Genomic DNA, 19,909 nt, shown 5'->3' on the forward strand with positions numbered 1-19,909 from the left:
GTCATATTGTAATATTCACCCATAATTGTTTTTAACTATAGAAGTATCACCATCTTCTCAATTATGATTCATAGCCAAGACCAAAGATCATTGTCCTTAAATTATTAATTCCACCGATATAATATGGTCATGTTCTTTATCACTCTTATAAACATGTTCCTTACTTTTAATAGTACCTAATCAATTTCTTCAAATATTAGTCTTCAAGACCCTAGTAAAAATATTTCAAATAAAGCTCTTTTATGCCATTTGATGTTTGAACTATTAGCCTTCGAGGCTTTGATATTTGTCACCATGTAGCCGTCAGGGCTTTGATATCTGTCGCCATTAGATCATCAAAGTGTCATAGATTTTTCTTGTCATACCATTTAAAGGCATCCATAGTGTTCTTTCACAAAAGACCAATTGCAAAAGTGATATGACTTTTGGTAATCTAATCACAGGATCAAAAGTATTATGACTTCTGGCCATTCAATAAAATGAGATTAAAATAATACTATAATAAAATAAATTAAATAAATTCAAATTCATAATTAAATATAAATAACAAATAAATCCAAATATAAACAATGTTATATAATCATATATATAATGTTGTAATAGATATAAAATGACATAATATAAACCATATAGATATGTGTAAACAAACCATAAAACAAGAAGTATGAAAAAATAAATAAATAAATAACACAATATCACAATGGGGAGATAATAGAATTAAAATGTATAGAAAGTATAAATTAATAAATAACATAATATATAGCAAATGTATAGAAAATCAAAATTGCAGATGATAATATGATCAAAAGAATTATTGAGTAAGAGAAAGTTAATAGAGAGTAATATAGCATAAGAATATATTAATTTAAAAAAGGCATACCTCAAATTTTCAAAGCAAACTTCTGCTGATAACATGGTATGAAAATAAGAGAGTAGAAAGAGAATAGCAAAACAAGAATTGGGAGAGAAAACAAGAAGTATTTCTCATACACATATATGGATACAAATGCCTTGTATATGGCTTCTATTTATAGGCCCCCAACCATGAAAGTCTAATCCAAGAGTTACAAAGAAATGAACAAGGGAATAATGACAATAAACATGTAAAACTCCTTTTAAGTCATTCATTGGGGGGTTATAGTTTTAGGACATTCAAATATCAAGAATCCTATAAAGAATCCTAAGAGTTGGGGGTTATGGACATCCACATATATACAATGTTTATAACAATAATGACCGAATTGGGATTTTAAAATGTTGGGAAATTTACATTGTTGCCGTTTAACTTTATTGTTTTTTAAGAGGCTCAAGCCACACTCACCGCTTGGCCGGCAGCCAGAGTTCAAATGGCCACCAGTCATTGGAGTCCCACGACTAGCCAAAAATCAATCACCAGAGCTCCATGACCGCAACTATTTTATTGAGAATTTTTTCAAGTCTAATAATACGATTAACAAGTTTTTCTAACATTATTAATAAAATTGGTATCGCCATTAACAATAGGTTTTCTAGAAATTTAAAAAGTGACATTTTCAAAAGTGACATTTTTGCAATTTCAATAATATGGTTGCCAAGTAACATTATTAATAACTCTTATAACAAGTCATGTAATAATATTAACAACTCTTATAACCATAGTCATTGCCTAATAAATTGGAAAGGCTGTTTAAGGAGTTGACATTAAAAACACCAACCTTCATAGTGAACTTTTTAAATAGAGTTACAAGAATTGTTAATATCATCACAAGACTCATTAACTGTATTACTAAAATTGTAAAAATATTACTTTTTAGATTTTCTGAAAAAAAATCTATTATTAATGGTAATACCAAACTTGTTAATTGTGTTAAAGAACTTGTTAACCATGTTACAGGAATTGAACAATTCTCCATTTATGATGCCATGACTAATCTCTCGAAGTGTAAAAAACTTTCAAATCACGTGATTAATAACATTATAAGAGTTGTTAATACTGTTATATGTCTCGTTACCCATGTTACTCAAGTTACAAAAATGCCATTTTTTGAATTTTCTAAAAAACCTATTGTTAACAGTAATACCAAATTTGTTAATAGTGTTAACAAACTTGTTAATCATTTTATTAGACTTGAAAAAATTCTTTAAAAAAAAGCTGTTGTCGCCAGAGCTTTGGTGATTGATCATCGGCCTGCTATTGGAGTTCCGATGACTGGTGGCCACCTAAACTCCAAGGGCGACCACTAGTGCCAGAGCTCTAGTGTTCGGCTAGTCGGGTGAGGGTAGCTTGAGCCTCTTTTGGGGAGGGGGAATAAAGTCAACAATGTAAATTTCCCAACATTTCAAAATCCCAATTTAGTCATTATAACTAAATTGGCATTTTAGAAGTTCAACTGACCATTTGGGGTTTTACAAATTCAATGATCATTTTATTGGAATTTATCCTAAGTAAAATCAATGATGTCATACTTCTAATATGAAATTGATGTGAAACGAATAAGAGAAAGAGGAAGGGATGAGATCAAAAAGAAGGAAGAGCAAGGAAGAGAGAAACTGAGAAGGAAAATAATGGTCTTCAAATTCAATATCCGAGTCTAATTTGTCATAGAATGTAAACCTATATCTACTTATACTAAAATAATAATAAAAATAATAATAATAAAAACTAATCCTAATAATAAAATACTAAAATAACAATAAATCTAAATAAATCCTAAAAATGATAATAAATCTAAATAATTCAAATATCTTAGAAATATGATAAATATAATAAAATCAAAATTGGTGTAAAACGAGGAGGGAGAAAGGAAGAGATCGAGGAAAGAAAGCATGGAGAGATGGAGAAGGAGAACTAAGAGAGAGAGAGAAACTAATCTGAGTAATTCAATCAACATCTAAAATCTACCGTAACTGATAATCCTAACACTACTTATATTAAAATTATAGTAAAATGAAAATAATAATAACAACAACAACTAATCCTAATAATAAAAAATAATAAAATACTAATAAATCTAAATAAATCCTAAAATAATAATAAATCCAAATAATTCAAATATCCTAAAAATATAATAAAACCATAATTATTTCTTCTCCTATATCGTCAGAAATACTTTTAAAAAATTTTCATATGCAAAATTACTAATATTGAAAATGAATCATTTTACATTTTATAATATTTGCGAGAGATTGTTTTCGGGCTTCATATAATGAAAATTTTATGTCATAGTTCTAAATTTAAGATTTTGACGGCTTATTCATGATCATATTGATTGATGTTCACGATTCTTCTGGTAACAAAAAAAAAAAGATATTCACGATTCTAGAGCCCAAAGAATGATTTATTTCAAATTTTATTTTGATTGATTCTACATTAAAGAATTTTAAAATTCAGTTTGAATATATATGTATGTTGTGCGCGCATGCATGAGAAATAAATTTCGGTAAGAGGATTTGATTTTTTCATGTTTTGAGCCCAAATGAGCATAATATTTTACTCATATTTTATTAATGACGGTCTCCAATTTAAATGTAATCAAATTTATAATCAATAAAAAATATTGCATATATTTCAAATTTTACTTACATTTTTTTATTTACGATCACAGTTCAACATTTTAATATTTTATTACAATTTATAATCCCGTTAGCCATTTCAAAGTTAGTGCTCACCACACTTTGATGCTAACAAGTCACTCAAGTGTTCTCTCATATTTTTCATGTTTTAAAATTTTTTTTAATATGATATTAGTTTTGACTTCTATAAAGGTTGAAGAAAATAATAAGTGAATAGTTATCTTTCAAAAAATATACAACTCCTGATTATCTTATATCGTATTTAAAAAAAAAAAAGGGTCATAGACCACAAGTATCTTGGCCACAAAATATTATAAATAGGAGTGGCACATATTCAACAAGAGCCCCAACACTCCACTTCATCGTATAGAAAAGTCACTTGTTTAAGCTTCCTGATTTGAATATGGGAAGGCAAGTCATTGCGGGATTTGCATTGTTTTTTCTATTATCTAAAACCGTCCAATTGGAAGATGCATTGAATCAGAGAAGCAAACTCTTCTCAAGTTCAAAGCATCTATTCATGATTATCTATATACGCACCTTTCTTCCTGGAATCCCAAAGCCAATTGTTGACAGTGGGATGGCATAACTTGTCACAATGTTACTGGTCAAGTTCTCCAACTTGATCTTAGCGACTATAACCTACAAGCTACTGGTGTTGGTGATCCATCTTTGTTGGAGGTGCAGCATTTGATTTATTTGAATTTGAGCAGAAACAACTTCAATGCTACTTCAATGCCTGCCTTTTTTGGTTTTATGGGGCGATTGAGATATCTTTCTATCTCTAATGCTAATTTCATAGGAAATATTCCTACCAATTTTGGTGGAAACCTCACAACATTGTAGTTTCTTGATCTCACTTGGAATGATTTGCACATCAATGACATGAGTTGGATATCTAAACTTCAGTCTTTGCAACACCTCAATCTAAGTGGTGTCTACCTTGGAGAAGCTCACAACTTGTTCCAGGTACTTCACATGCTTCCTTCTTTGCCAGAACTCCAATTACTTAGTTGTGGACTTGGCAACTTGTCTGTTTCTTTTGCCCACATTAATTTCACAAAATATGCTAGAGTTCAAGTCCTAAATATGGCAATAAATGAAATTAATGGTCGAATCCTTCATCTGTTTCAAAATTTGACTTCTATTGAAATCCTTGACCTCAGTATCAACAATCTCAGTTCAGTGCCACTGTGGTTAGGAGAGTTTAAGAACATGGTTTCTCTTGATCCTTCATATAATACACTTTGTGGACCCATTCCTATTGCTTTGCAAACACTAACTTCCCTTGAAGACCTTGACCTTTCTTCAAACAATTTTAATTCAATTCCATCTTGGTCGGAAGAGTTAAGGAGCCTTCGCTATCTAGACATCTCCATGAATCAAATCACATCCACACTAGAAATTTCTCTGTCACACATCTTGAAAAACATGTGGCATTTAAAATGATTAAATTTTTGCAACATCAATCTTCAAGGAAAAGCATTTGGTGACTCCGATTTATCTGGATGCATTAAATATGATACAAAGGAACTGTACTTGAGTAGTAATGAACTCAATGGCCATTTGCCAACATGGATAGGGAATCTTGAAAAGCTAACGTACCTTGATTTTTCAAATAATTATTTTGTTGGCAATATTTCTTAGAGTCTTAGTCAACTTGTGAATCTAATAGCCCTTAATCTATCAAATAACTCTTTTAGTGGCAATATACCCCAAAGCCTTTATTTCCTGGTAAATCTAAATAGTGTTGATCTTTCTCATAACAATGTATCTGGTAAAATTCTAAATTATATTGTTGGAGAGATAACCACACAGGTAAATTAATGGAAATAAATTTTTCATTCAACAAATTGTTTGGTGCCTTCCCTGTCTCAATCGGCAAGCTTTCCTCATTGTTGTGGCTGCATCTAAATAGTAACTATCTTGAAGGGAAGCTTCCACGGAATTTGAAAAATTTGAAGGAATTGAGAATTTTAGATTTGGGTGAGAATAATATTTCTGGATATGTACCACCATGGACTGGTGACAGTTTTCCTAAACTGCAAATTCTGAGATTGCGGGATAACATGTTGGATGGTAACATTCCTATACATCTATGCCAACTCCAATCATTACAGATTTTGGACTTGCGAATAACAACTTAAGTGGCTCAATACCCATTGCATTGGCAATCTGACAGGAATGATCAAAGACAGTGCTTATATATTAGGATCAACCACATGGTGGCAATCTTACACAGAAAAGGAATGGCCTTATCAGGATGTGAAACAAGTCATGAAAGGAAGAGAATTTGACATTATTGGAATCTTATGGCTTGAGGTCAACTTAATGAGTGTAGTGTTTGGACCAAGTTACGACCTAACATTGTATATAATCAAGGCGTCTGTTCCAAATTAAAAGAACATACACAATAATATTTGCAACTAACGTGTTGGCCCACATTACCATTTTTCGAGGTGCTCATATTTGATATCCAACCATAAACAAGATTCTTTTTAATAGAAGAATGCTTATGAGCAATAAAAAAGGGTTAGTCCCAACCTATCAAACTAATGATGATACTTAAATTGTGATCTCTATTTATACATATATTTGTTTTAAAATTCAATATAATTTTTTAAAAAAGGGTTAGCCCATTCAAATCAAGAGAAAATGGTACTCTTCTGGTCCTATTTATAGGACAGAGAGAAAATTTTTTTTGTCTTATTTATAAATTACTTTATTAAATTTTTAGTGTAAATGTACTATTTTGTTCTTCATTTATTATAGTGTAAATAGTTATATATTTTTTGGAAAAATTAATATTTTAGTCCTTCAACTATTGACTCACTTATAACTCAGTCCCTTAATTATGACTCAGTACGACTCAATACGACTCAGTCCCTTAACTTTTAATTCTCTTATGACTCAGTCCCTTATCTTTGTCTTTTTTAATATTATGATCCTTGTCATCTCTAACTAATCATGAGTCATCCTATGTGGCAAGAATGGGCAAGAAAATCACTTCCAACTCAGCACCACATAAGCAACCAAGAGGGAGGACAGGAGAAGACGGTGAAGAAGGAGGGGCGGGGAACACGCTATGAACCTGAATTGAGTTGAGCAAGACGAGTCAAATTGGGGTGTTGGGGGCAAAAAAAAAGGAATAATCTCCAGAAGGGAGATAGGGAATGAGTTCGAAAATGATTGTAAATAGTAATGAAATTTCAAAGTAAATCTGTCAGATATGGAATTGAGCAAGATGCGAAGATGATGGGAAGTATCTTTGAAAGAAGCAAACAAGAGCCACCATATAATCACACCAAAACAAAAAAAAAAGAACAAACATTCAAATTGCGAACGACCACACATAGAAGACAACCTACCTATTATACCTGTCCTCCTCTTGCATCTTCATGTTTTTCGAAATGACGAACCAAGTGCCATCTCCTATTATCACATGTTGTGACACTTTTAGGCCATTCATCGTATTACAACTTTGATTTCCCAGATTTTTCTTAAAAAACCAAAAAAGAAAAGATTGATTTTAAAAAAAGTCTTTAAAAATGATATTAGACATGTCGGAACTGGTTGTCCTCTCATTCCATGGTAGCTTGTCTTGCTCTTACAAATTAAACCAAAGAAGAGTACTTTGCTGAAAAAGTCTATAGCATTCGGCCACATAGGATGACTGTACTGGGCTCTAAAATCTTTTAAAAAGTTTGCAGCATTTTTATGGTGGGTTCTCAGCAGTTCAGATCCTTCTTCATCACCTGTACAGGGTTCGCTGCGTTGTCGTCTTCTTTTTCCCGTCAACTTTTTTTCCCTCTTCACCTTCTTCGCCGGTCATCCCATCTTCTTTGGTTACGTGGAGCTGAGTTGGAGGTGCCATTCTTGCCACAGAGAATGACTCATAATTAGTTGGAGATGACAATGACTATAATATAAAAAATACAAAAATCATGGGACTAAGTCATAGGCAAGTTAAAAGTTTAAAGACTGAATTGCATTAAGTCATAATTGAGGGATTGAGTTATAAATGAGTAAATAGTTAAAGGACCAAAAGATTAATTTTTCCATATTTTTTTAAAAGATGTATATATATATTAAATACAGAAAAAGTCAAAAAGTTATTATATTTTAATAAAGAGTTAATGCTTTCTAAGGGTTTTTTTATCTATGTGAAATATGCTGAAAATATCTTATAAATAGGACTAGAAAAATTTTCCTCTTGTACTTAATATAATATCTAATTAACTAATTTAAGTAAATTAATGATGTTAGTTAAATTAGTTAATATGACCTGTTATTTCTAAAACACTCTAAGCATCTTTCTTAATTTTCTCCATCCCTCTTCTACTTAATTATTGTTAGAAAAATATCAATAGAATTAATTTGAAAAAAAAAACTGATATAACATGTGAAATAGGTCTTACATATAAGACCAATAATAATTTTCTAATTAGGTCCTACATTAAGAACTGGAAGAATATTTAGTAAATAAGAGTTTTACAAGTTACAAATAGGAAGAACACCGATAAGAAAATTAAAATGCTTAAGAAAATGAGACAAAGAAATGGCCTTAACGCCTATGAAAGAGAAATCATGAAGCAAAGCTAATATCTCTAGCCAAGTGATAGTCAACAAGTAAGAGAATTGTGCAGAAATATGTATGAAGTTTTCTTCGCTAAGTACAAATATACTCCTTATGAAGGTAATCTTGCTTGAGAAGATGTCGAGTATTAAATATGAACACTTTTCCAGCACATATATCCTCTTAATAGAGAAGCTTTTCTTGACACAATGGATAGTGAGAGGCAGGTTAGAGTTATCTGGTGTAAAATCAGATTTAGTAAAGGTCAGCCCATCAATGGATAGCCCAATATGAAAAATCCAACAATACCCAATGACAATAAGAGACTTTTTTTTTTTTCCGGCTTTACGTAATTGGCAAGCCGAAAGCTTGCAAGACATACAAGGCCACGAATTGTACCACCATAGAGCTTGAAAAGAATAGTTCAAAAATATGTCTAAGGACATTGAAAGAATAAATTTGATGAATTCATTTAGTTAACATTCATTAAAATAAATTCGATGACTAAACTATAATCACAATCATGTGGAAATTCATTTCAAAAAACAAAGCCAGTGGATTTAATTAATATTTGTTTTAATAAAGTACATCAACTTAGTCATCAATTATCAGTTCTACCTTGTCAGAGAGACTGCTTGGTATATAAAATGAAAAGTAAAATAAAAATTGATTCTTAAAAAAATAGTCCTTTTGAAAAAAAAAAAAGGAAAAAAACAGTCTTCGTTTCAACAAGTTAAAATAATGGATATCATACAACTTAAATTTTTTGTATCTTATATCAATATTGATCTTAACTACTGCACAATTGATGCCTTTAACTCATATTTGTTGAATTCTTTAGCCAATTAATATATGAAAAAATATTGATGTAAACAATATGTCAAATTTTTGAAGTCAGTCAACAGTTACCTTTTCTTTTCGTGTTTGATGCGTTGCGAAGTGTGAACACTTTCAACAAGTTATATGTAATATCGTCAGAAGTAGGATAGGCATCCGTTCAAAAATAACGTATCCGCTAAAAAAAAAAAAGAAAAAAGAAGTAGGATAGGCAGTGTTGGGCATATTTGGAAAACCGTATCCAAGCCGCTAAATGCTTTGGTCTTTGTTTAATACGTCTCGATAATGGTTTTCAAATCTTGTATGATATTGATTTCAATTTCTTAACTATAAGTTTTCCGCACGTAAGTTTGACGTGACTTTTTCTCTTATGAAAATGGCCGACTTATCATGTAGGAAAAATTGTAAATGAAAACTCTAAAAAAATAAACAATTGTAATTTGAGTTTTTGAATTCAAAAAATTGCTATCAGAACCAAGTCTTTGATATAAATGAGCAAATATTATGTAGAAGATTAAATTGTCCTGCTGTTAGAACTTGTCATTTTCAATTGCAAACTTCTTATTTAGACTACTTAATTTGTAACTTCTAATACTGCACTCATTGTTTGGTAGTACACTCTTATAAATACATAAATTATAATTTTTAATACATAACTTATAGTTAATGTTTTATTTTCAACATGAGAGTAATTTAGTCTTTTAGATTTGCTAATTCGTATTTAATACCTTATCCTAGCAGCAATTCTTTTAAATTCAAGAACATAAATCATAATTTTTGGTTTTGTTAGGGTATTTATTTGCAATTTTCCCTATCATGTAGTGAATTTATTTTACCTTCCTCCTTAAATTTCTGTCTTCATTTAATTTCTATATGCAAACTTAATTTATTTTATAATTACTATTGTCTTAAACTTGAAAGGTTTAATATAATCTTTAGTTCCCCCAAGTTTGTTCTCATTTTGGTTTTAATCCTTCAAATTTCAAACTATAAGTTTAGATCCCTCTAAGGGCAAAATGGTCCTAGTATTTATTGGGTTATAGGGACTAATGTTTTAAATGACAAAAAAACTTGAGGCACCAAAACTCAGGTTTAAAACTTGAGGAATTAAAACCAAAATGAAGACAAATTTGAAGGACCAAAGTTTGTATCAAGCTAACTTTTAAAATTACAATAGATAGGAGTATAGTTAGAATTTTGAAATACTAGTGTCCTAAAATTTTTAAAAGACATGTAAAGGGAGCTTACGCAAAGGAATGGATGGAAATATAAAAAAGAGGTTTGTGTAACATACATTTTAATTTTAGGAAAGACTTATATACGTTTTCAAAATAGATGAAAAGTTTTTTTAATTGAGGTAAACTAGAATGGTGGTGAGTGTATTAATCAAATAATTTTGAATGACTACAATTAACAAAATCTTTGAATGTTAATCAAATTTGAAGTTAAATAGCTAAACCACGATGATTATTCTGCAAAAAATCAAAGATAATATGTGACAAAATATTGTTGGCCAAAAAAAATATTGTGAAAAAATTATAAGTCCCTCATTTTTTGCCAAAAAAAATTATAAATCCGTCATTTGTGACCTGTTTCTAATTTTTCCCCGAAAAAATGAAATTAAATAAAAAGAAAAAAATTAGGAATATTTGAATTATTATGAGCTGCTCAAAATAATTTAAAGACAGAAATTAAAATATTTTGTATCATGAATGAAAATTGATTTAATGTGTTATTAACCTGTGTTTATTGTCAAGAAACTAAAATTCTATAGAAAATGCAATGTCCACAAATTATTTCCTTGCAAAATTGTGGGCGGGGGTGGTTTTGTGTGTGTTAAAAGCATATACAATTGGATAAAAGTTAAAGGTTTAAACCACCCCCCTAAATGTATAAGGGAGGAATGTATACAACAATTTGAGTATTTTTTTTGCGAATGAAAATAATAAAGATTATCTCAGTGTGTTTAAATGTCTGGTGTATAAATGATTTGGAAGACTATAAATAAATGTATTCATAAAATACAAATTCTAAATATTAAGTGACATATATGAAATATATTATCTAGAGAAAAATACTTTGGTTATCCGTATGATTACTCAATTTTTTATAATTTTAATATTGATAAATGAGATGAGTCATTATTAATGATATGCGTCCTACTTTTTGACAATTTTGCATGTAAGGCGTGGAATATGAATATGATGGATGTCTTTATAATCAATTGTCTTGATGAATAGTGAGAATTAGTCTATATAGGCATTAACACTATGTGATTGATCAATTGTCAGGAATTCTAATGGACAACAATTTTCTTGTGCAAGTTATATTCTTGTTAGTTATAAGCTATATATATCTCATATTTTTTCAGAAAATTAATAATCAAAATATAATTAATAAGCAGCTAAGTTTGTGCCACAATTTCTAAATACAAATCCGTTTTCAGGTAGTTTAAAATTTGTATGGCTACATGACTTTACATATCAACTATAACAGACTCGTAATTATTTAATTACATTTTTATTGTTGTCATGATCTCCAAAAACACAAAACAATATGGGCCACCAGTTACTTACTTGTTATAGTAATATTGATAGCCAAAATATTTAAAATATAGAACCGCAAAACTATATGTGTGTGTGTGTGTGTCTATATAAAGGAGAAGAAAGGAAGGAAATAATCTAATTTATAAAGCTTTTAAAATGAATCCAACCATACACTTCAGACTCTTGCAATTAAGTCATGCTATGAAGTTCAAATTTCCAAGATGAGTTTAAGATTTCTTGATATTTTTCACTCACATTTTTCATCATTTTGTAGACCCTGGATGAAAGAGAAGGGGGAAAAAAGAAAAGGAGAAGAATTAAGAATGAATAAAAACAAAGTTTTATGAGGTTATAATTATAATAGTGAATTAATTGTAATCCCAGCCACGGCACAAATAACAGATTAAAGAGCTAGTATATAATTATTACAACTAGTAAATCTTTAAACGTTGCTCAAATTTCATCTAGCACCTAGCTTCCTTGACCTGTATATACCTAATACTACCCCCCATACTTATTATAAGAACTAGATAACTAACTTACAAAAATTAAGAAAATCAATTAAGTTAGTCAGTTGTAATAAATCAGTATTTTTTTTTCTAAAAAAAATATCCTTGTTAACATTGCAGCTACCCTTAATAAAAACTATTAATATATGTAATCACTATAGGGATTGTCTGGGAAGAAATGGATAAATATTAAAGACAAAATAAATTGAAATTTTACATTTAGGATAAATTAAATTTTTAACTAGCTCTTATACATTAACCCATGCAGGTGGCATATGAAAGCCGAACAATAAGTCATGTATAAATAGGTGCTTTTCTTGGCTATGACATAAAAATGCAAATATATATTTTTATTGCATTAAACTTCACATCATAAGTATTTTATTCAATAGATGAATTAATGAGTTGCGGTTTTATACCCAATAAATTGGTATTATTTTTTTAAAAATAGATTAATAATTAATAATTATATTTTAAATGTAAATAAGATAAATTTGTCATATTATCATCTGTACACATAAGTCCGTTATTGTTTATTAGAGCTATCAAAACGGATGAAGCCCATCAGGCCAACTTATTTAAGTCCTTTTAGGTGAAGTCTGGGTTTTTATTTTAGGATGTTCAAAAAAAAAAGTTAGACTAAAAGAGAATAGCCCTATAAGGCTTAAAAGTGCTAGCCTTGTAGGACTCAGAAATAACATGACCAGCCTATTAGGACCAAGGACCAATCCTTTTAATCCTGCCTATTCTTTTATTATTATCAATATATTTATACAATTAAGATCAGTCTTTTATGAACAAGTTTCAACTAAGAGAATATTCAGAAAAACTGAATACTTAAACTAGATAATTCAAAAGAATTAGATGTCTTGGATTAGTGGAAGAACAATTAATATCAATTTTGAATTCTCTCAAGAATAGCAACTGATATTCTTAACATTCCAATCATTACAGTAGCTAGTAAATCTTCTTTTACCATCGGTTCACATGTCTTAACAAAGTATAAAAATTTTCTTATTCTAATAAATGTTGAGGCTCTCATTTGCACTCATGACGGCTGTATTGTTTTACTTTAGATAAGGGTGACGAAAACAAAAATATTAAAATTTTTATCACTAAGAAGAGTTTACTTGTAGTGAAAAACAGTCAAATATTATTAATCATGATGATAGTGATGAAGACAAACATGAAGATAATAATTATGTTGATATTGTAAATCTTTAGCTGCCAGGTTTCTATCTTTCTATTTGCCTTGTTTCATTAGGTTTTGATTTTTTTTTTAATTTTGGACAATAAATTATATGTATTTAATGCTTTTTTTAATACACTATTAGTTTATTTTACTAATATTTATAATTTGAGTAAAACAATTTAGATGTTTTATTGTTTTATTTTAAAATAATTGAAAAGAATTTAAATTTTAAAAATAACATATAAAGGCCAGCCTTTTTAAAGCCTGAACTCGCAGATCTAAAGATCGGGCTTTAATAATTAGATAATTTTAAGATACGTCAAAAGTTATTAAAGTCATATATCTAATAATGCTGCCAATTACAAGTCTTTGGTGGGAGACATTCAATTTCTTTCTTAGATAATGAGTATGATCCTCCACCATCCATTCCTTATCTTTTAGCTACGCTCCATTTCCTCAAGAATCCAAATACCTCGTTCATCTATTTGCTGCGAGAAAGAATTCCCATACTACACGTTCCACTGATATTATGTATAACGTGTTGAAAGGATTCGCAACGCATCAAAGAACAAGTAATTGTTGACTGACTTTAGAATTTGACTTTTTTTTTTTATATGTATATTAATCAACTTATTGAGAATTCAACGGACTTGAGGTAAATACAATAACTATGCAATAGACCAATAGTTAAAGTCGGTATTAATCTAGGATAAAAAAGTTTTTTCGGCAAGTTGTGTATTATTTGTTTCTTTTTATTTAAGTCGGTAGATATTAACTGCATGATTTCAAGTCATGTAACGAAAATATGCCCCGCCCTTCATGTTCTACTTTTGACAATATTTCATTATAACGTGTTGAAAGTATTGGCAACACATCAAACATAAAGACAAGTAAATGTGGACTGACCTTAGAATTTGATATGCTGTACAACTAATGAATTTATTTTTATATATATTAATCGATCAATTAATTAATTGGGTATATTACTATTATTCTTATTTTAATATATAAATTCAAAAGTATCAAAGTATTTTTTTGGCTAGGCATATGTATTCTATTATTAGAGACAATCCTGTTCGAACTACTGTCAGGCACTAAATGTGAACACCTCTCCTAACAAAAATTTGAATCTCAATGCACCAACAAAAATTCAAACCCCGACTATTAGACCTAACCCCTGCTAGTAAAAGTATGGAAGTTGTTGTATCCACATGAAAACCAATTGATTTGAACTACAAACTGAAAAACTACAAAGAAAATCTTATATTAGAAATTGAATATAGTATTATAAATTGAGTATCGTGTGGAAAGGGTAAAGTCTTTCAAATCATCAATCCAGTCAAAAGACTTAAATAAGTTATAAAGCGTCAAATACACTATATTTAATTTTTCCTCTAGTGTGCCAAACACGTCAATTATAGGTCTTGGTTCGGAGACTTTTGATGAATAGTGAGAATTAGTCTATATAGGCATTAACACTGTGATTGATCAATTGTCAGCAATTCTAATGGACAGCAATTTTCTTGCGTAAGTTATAATTTTTAAGCTACATTCTACATAGATTCTGGTTAGTTATAAGCTATATACATATCTTATATTTTTTCAGAAAATTAATAATTAAAATATAATAAGCAGTTAAGTTTGTGCCACAATTTCTAAATACAAATCCGTTTTCAGGTAGTTTAAAATTTGTATGGCTACATGACTTTACATATCAACTATAACAGACTCGTAATTATTTAATTACATTTTTATTGTTGTCATGATCTCCAAAAACACAAAACAATATGGGCCACCAGTTACTTACTTGTTATAGTAATATTGATAGCCAAAATATTTAAAATATAGAACCGCAAAACTATATGTGTGTGTGTGTGTGTGTCTATATAAAGGAGAAGAAAGGAAGGAAATAATCTAATTTATAAAGCTTTTAAAATGAATCCAACCATACACTTCAGACTCTTGCAATTAAGTCATGCTATGAAGTTCAAATTTCCAAGATGAGTTTAAGATTTCTTGATATTTTTCACTCACATTTTTCATCATTTTGTAGACCCTGGATGAAAGAGAAGGGGGAAAAAGAAAAGGAGAAGAATTAAGAATGAATAAAAACAAAGTTTTATGAGGTTATAATTATAACAGTGAATTAATTGTAATCCCAGCTACGGCACAAATAACAGATTAAAGAGCTAGTATATAATTATTACAACTAGTAAATCTTTAAACGTTGCTCAAATTTCATCTAAGCACCTAGCTTCCTTGACCTGTATATACCTAATACTACCCCCCCATACTTATTATAAGAACTAGATAACTAACTTACAAAAATTAAGAAAATCAATTAACTTAGTCAGTTGTAATAAATCAGTATTTTTTTTCTAAAAAAATATCCTTGTTAAAATTGCAGCTACCGTTAATAAAAACTATTAACATATGTAATCACTATAGGGATTGTCTGGGAAGAAATGGATAAATATTGAAGACAAAATAAATTAAAATCTTATATTTAGAATAAATTAAGATTTTAACTAGCTCTTATATATTAAGCCATGCAGGTCGCATATGAAAGCCGAACAATAAGTCATACATAAATAGCTGCTTTTCTTGGCAGTGACATAAAAATACAAATGTATATTTTTATTGCATTAAACTTCACATCATAAGTATTTTATTCAATAGATGAATTAATGAGTTGTGGTTTTATACCCAATAAATTGGTGTTATTTTTTCTAAAATAGATTAATAATTAATAATTATATTTTAAATGTAAATAATATAAATTTGTCATACTATCATCTGTACACGTAAGTGCGTTATTATTTATTAGAACTATCAAAACGGATCAAACCCATCAAGCTAACCTGTTTAAGTCCTTTTAAGTGAAGCCTGGGTTTGTATTTTAGGATGTTTAAAAAAAATTAGACTAAAAAGGAATAGCCCAAGAAGGCTTACAAGTGTTAGCCTTGTAGGGCTCAGAAATAACAGGACCAGCCTGTTAGGACCGATGACCAATCCTTTTAAACCTGTCTATTTTTTTTTATTATTATCAATATATTTATACAATTAAAGATCAGTCTTTTATGAACAAGTTTCAACTAAAAGAATATACAAAAGAACCAAATACTTAAACTAGATAATTCAAAAGAATTAGATGTGTTGGACTGGTGGAAGAACAATTAATATCAATTTTGAATTCTCTCAAGAATGACAACTGATATTCTTAACATTCCAATCATTACAGTAGCAAGTAAATCTCCTTTTACTATCGGTTCACATGTCTTAACAAAGTATAAAAATTTTCTTATTCTAATAAATGTTGAGGCTCTCATTTGCACTCATGACGGCTGTATTGTTTTACTTTAGATAAGGGTGACGAAAACAAAAATATTAAAATTTTTATCACTAAGAAGAGTTTACTTGTAGTGAAAAACAGTCAAATATTATTAATCAAGATGATAGTGATGAAGACAAACATGAAGATAATAATTATGTTGATATTGTAAATCTTTAGCTGTCAGGTTTCTATCTTTCTATTTGCCTTGTTTCATTAGGTTTTGATTTTTTTTTTAATTTTGGACAATACTTATATGTATTTAATGCTTTTTTTAATACACTATTAGTTTATTTTACTAATATTTATAATTTGAGTAAAACAATTTAGATGTTTTATTGTTTTATTTTAAAATAATTGAAAAGAATTTAAATTTTAAAAAATAACATATAAAGGCCAGCCTTTTTAAAGCTGAACTCGCAGATCTAAAGATCGGGCTTTAATAATTAGATAATTTTAAGATACGTCAAAAGTTATTAAAGTCATATATCTAATAATGCTGCCAATTACAAGTCTTTGGTGGGAGACATTCAATTTCTTTCTTGGATAATGAGTATGATCCTCCACCATCCATTCCTTATCTTTTAGCTACGCTCCATTTCCTCAAGAATCCAAATACCTCGTCCATCTATTTGCTGCGAGAAAGAATTCCCATACTACACGTTCCACTGATATTATGTATAACGTGTTGAAAGGATTCGCAACGCATCAAAGAACAAGTAATTGTTGACTGACTTTAGAATTTGACTTTTTTTTTTATATGTATATTAATCAACTTATTGAGAATTCAACGGACTTGAGGTAAATACAATAACTATGCAATAGACCAATAGTTAAAGTCGGTATTAATATGGATAAAAAAGTTTTTTCGGCAAGTTGTGTATTATTTGTTTCTTTTATTTAAGTCGGTAGATATTAACTGCATGATTTCAAGTCATGTAACGAAAATATGCCCCGCCCTTCATGTTCTACTTTGACAATATTTCATTATAACGTGTTGAAAGTATTGGCAACACATCAAACATAAAGACAAGTAAATGTGGACTGACCTTAGAATTTGATATGTTGTACAACTAATGAATTTATTTTTATATATATTAATCGATCAATTAATTAATTGGGTATATTACTATTATTCTTATTTTAATATATAAATTCAAAAGTATCAAAGTATTTTTTTGGCTAGGCATATGTATTCTATTATTAGAGACAATCCTGTTCGAACTACTGTCAGGCACTAAATGTGAACACCCCTCCCAACAAAAAATTTGAATCTCAATGCACCAACAAAAATTCAAACCCCCACTATTAGACCTAACCCCTGCTGGTAAAAGTATGAAAGTTGTTGTATCCATATGAAAACCAATTGATTTGAACTACAAACTGAAAAACTACAAAGCAAATCTTATATTAGAAATTGAATATAGTATTATAAATTGAGTATCGTGTGGAAAGGGTGAAGTCTTTCAAATCATCAATCCAGTCAAAAGACTTAAATAAGTTGTAAAACAATTTATTGATTTATTGATTCAACTGTACAGCGCACAAATATATATAATTGATATTCCTTCGGTTCTTAATATATGACCTAATTGTTGAGTTGATTTTAATCTTGAATATATGACCTATTTCTCATATTTATCAATTTTTTCTAAATTACCTTATGAATTTCCCTCAACCATAATCAAGTAGAAGTGGGAAAGAGAAAATTAAAGAAGATGAGTAGGGTGTTTTAGGAAAAACATATAATATTTTTTATAATCAACTAGCTTACCTAACTTTATTAATCTAATCAAATTAATTAAATAGATCTTATATTAAGGATAGAAGGAGTATACATATTAAATAAACTCCAAAATCCATAGCAATCAATGTTCGTTTATTTTATTTGCTGCGATACTTCCTATTAACAAATATAATTGATATGGTCATTTTTATTAATATGTCTAAAATACAATAATTTTAATTTATCAATTAATTTCGTTTTAAGCTTTTAGTGTTTGGTAAGGGTATGATGGAAAGAATAAAAATATTATGTTTTTTAGATATCAAAACAGGAACAATTTTTTTACTTACAAAAAGGGCTGATATTAAAGACTTCTGTGGTGCATTTCACACGCGGCATGTGGGGGGGGGGGGAAAAGTAAGTAAAGAAAGAAAGGAAAAGAATAGAAGAAAGGGTCACATTAATATTTTATGATATTTGTCACCAATGATTGAGTTTTAGACTTTGTGTGCTTTTACCACATTAAGAATTTATAGTATATAAGCCAATCAATATGTTCTTACCTAGATAGTAAAATTGAAAGTTATTAAATTTAAGACAGAGTTAATAAGATTTAATTTTTTAAAAATTTCAGTTAAACATATTAAAAGTGACATATAAGTAAAATCAATGATATCTCCTTGTCGTCTGAGTTGTTTAAAATGTTAAGGTCAATCATGAACAGTCTTGCACTTTATTTGGTAGGCCTTGCAGAATTCCTCAATTCCACACGGTTATCCCAAGTCAGTCAATGCTGTTGCGTGTCAAGCGGTAGATAGTGATGACTGAAGATATGTAAGCACAAGATCTTGTGTACCAAAAAAATTGGTTAAAAATAATACATGTATGCAAATATATTTTATTTTTTAAAAATAATCTTATTTATGTGGAGAGTGGGTGAGAAAGAAATAGAAAAAAGATGTGGAATCAACGCAATTATACAACATGTTATTAATGAGGTAAAAATAAAAAATAATACTAGAAATTTTAGACATCCTATTAAAATTTCTTATAAATAGGATTATATCATCCTCAAAAAATTCTTCTTATATAATTCACTACAAAAAAACATGTTTTTAGTCGCTAACCCGATTTTTGAAAAAAAAATTAAAATGCCACGTGGCACCTCAACCAATTGCCATGTCATTACCGGTGACCACCTCCACATGTGCACCACCTCACCTCTGCCTGCCACATGCCGTCGCCACATAATTCCCTCCTTAAAGTGACTTCTCCATGGCTCGAACCTAGACACCTCCTCTGTGCGCGCGTGCAGCCTTATCATTGAGTTGCAATAAACATATTAACTTATTATGTAAAATTAAAAATATATATAATATTATTTTGCACAAACAATTATATACAATATATTTTAAAAACTAAAAATATACTATATGATCATTTTAATCATAACTATTTTAATAAAAAAATAATTTTTAAATATTTGTTTTACTGTTTGTTTTATAATTTTTTTTTAAAAAAATATTTTTAATATAATTTTAATTTCTAACGTTACTAATTTTGAATTTTAAATCATAAATATTTTTTATAAATATTTTTAAATTTATTTTTTAATTAACATTGATAAGATATACAATTTA

This window comes from Neltuma alba, unplaced genomic scaffold (genome assembly GCF_004799145.2).
Source record: "Neltuma alba isolate B1F8T4 unplaced genomic scaffold, ASM479914v2 tig00000766_pilon, whole genome shotgun sequence".
Lineage (NCBI taxonomy): Eukaryota > Viridiplantae > Streptophyta > Magnoliopsida > Fabales > Fabaceae > Neltuma > Neltuma alba.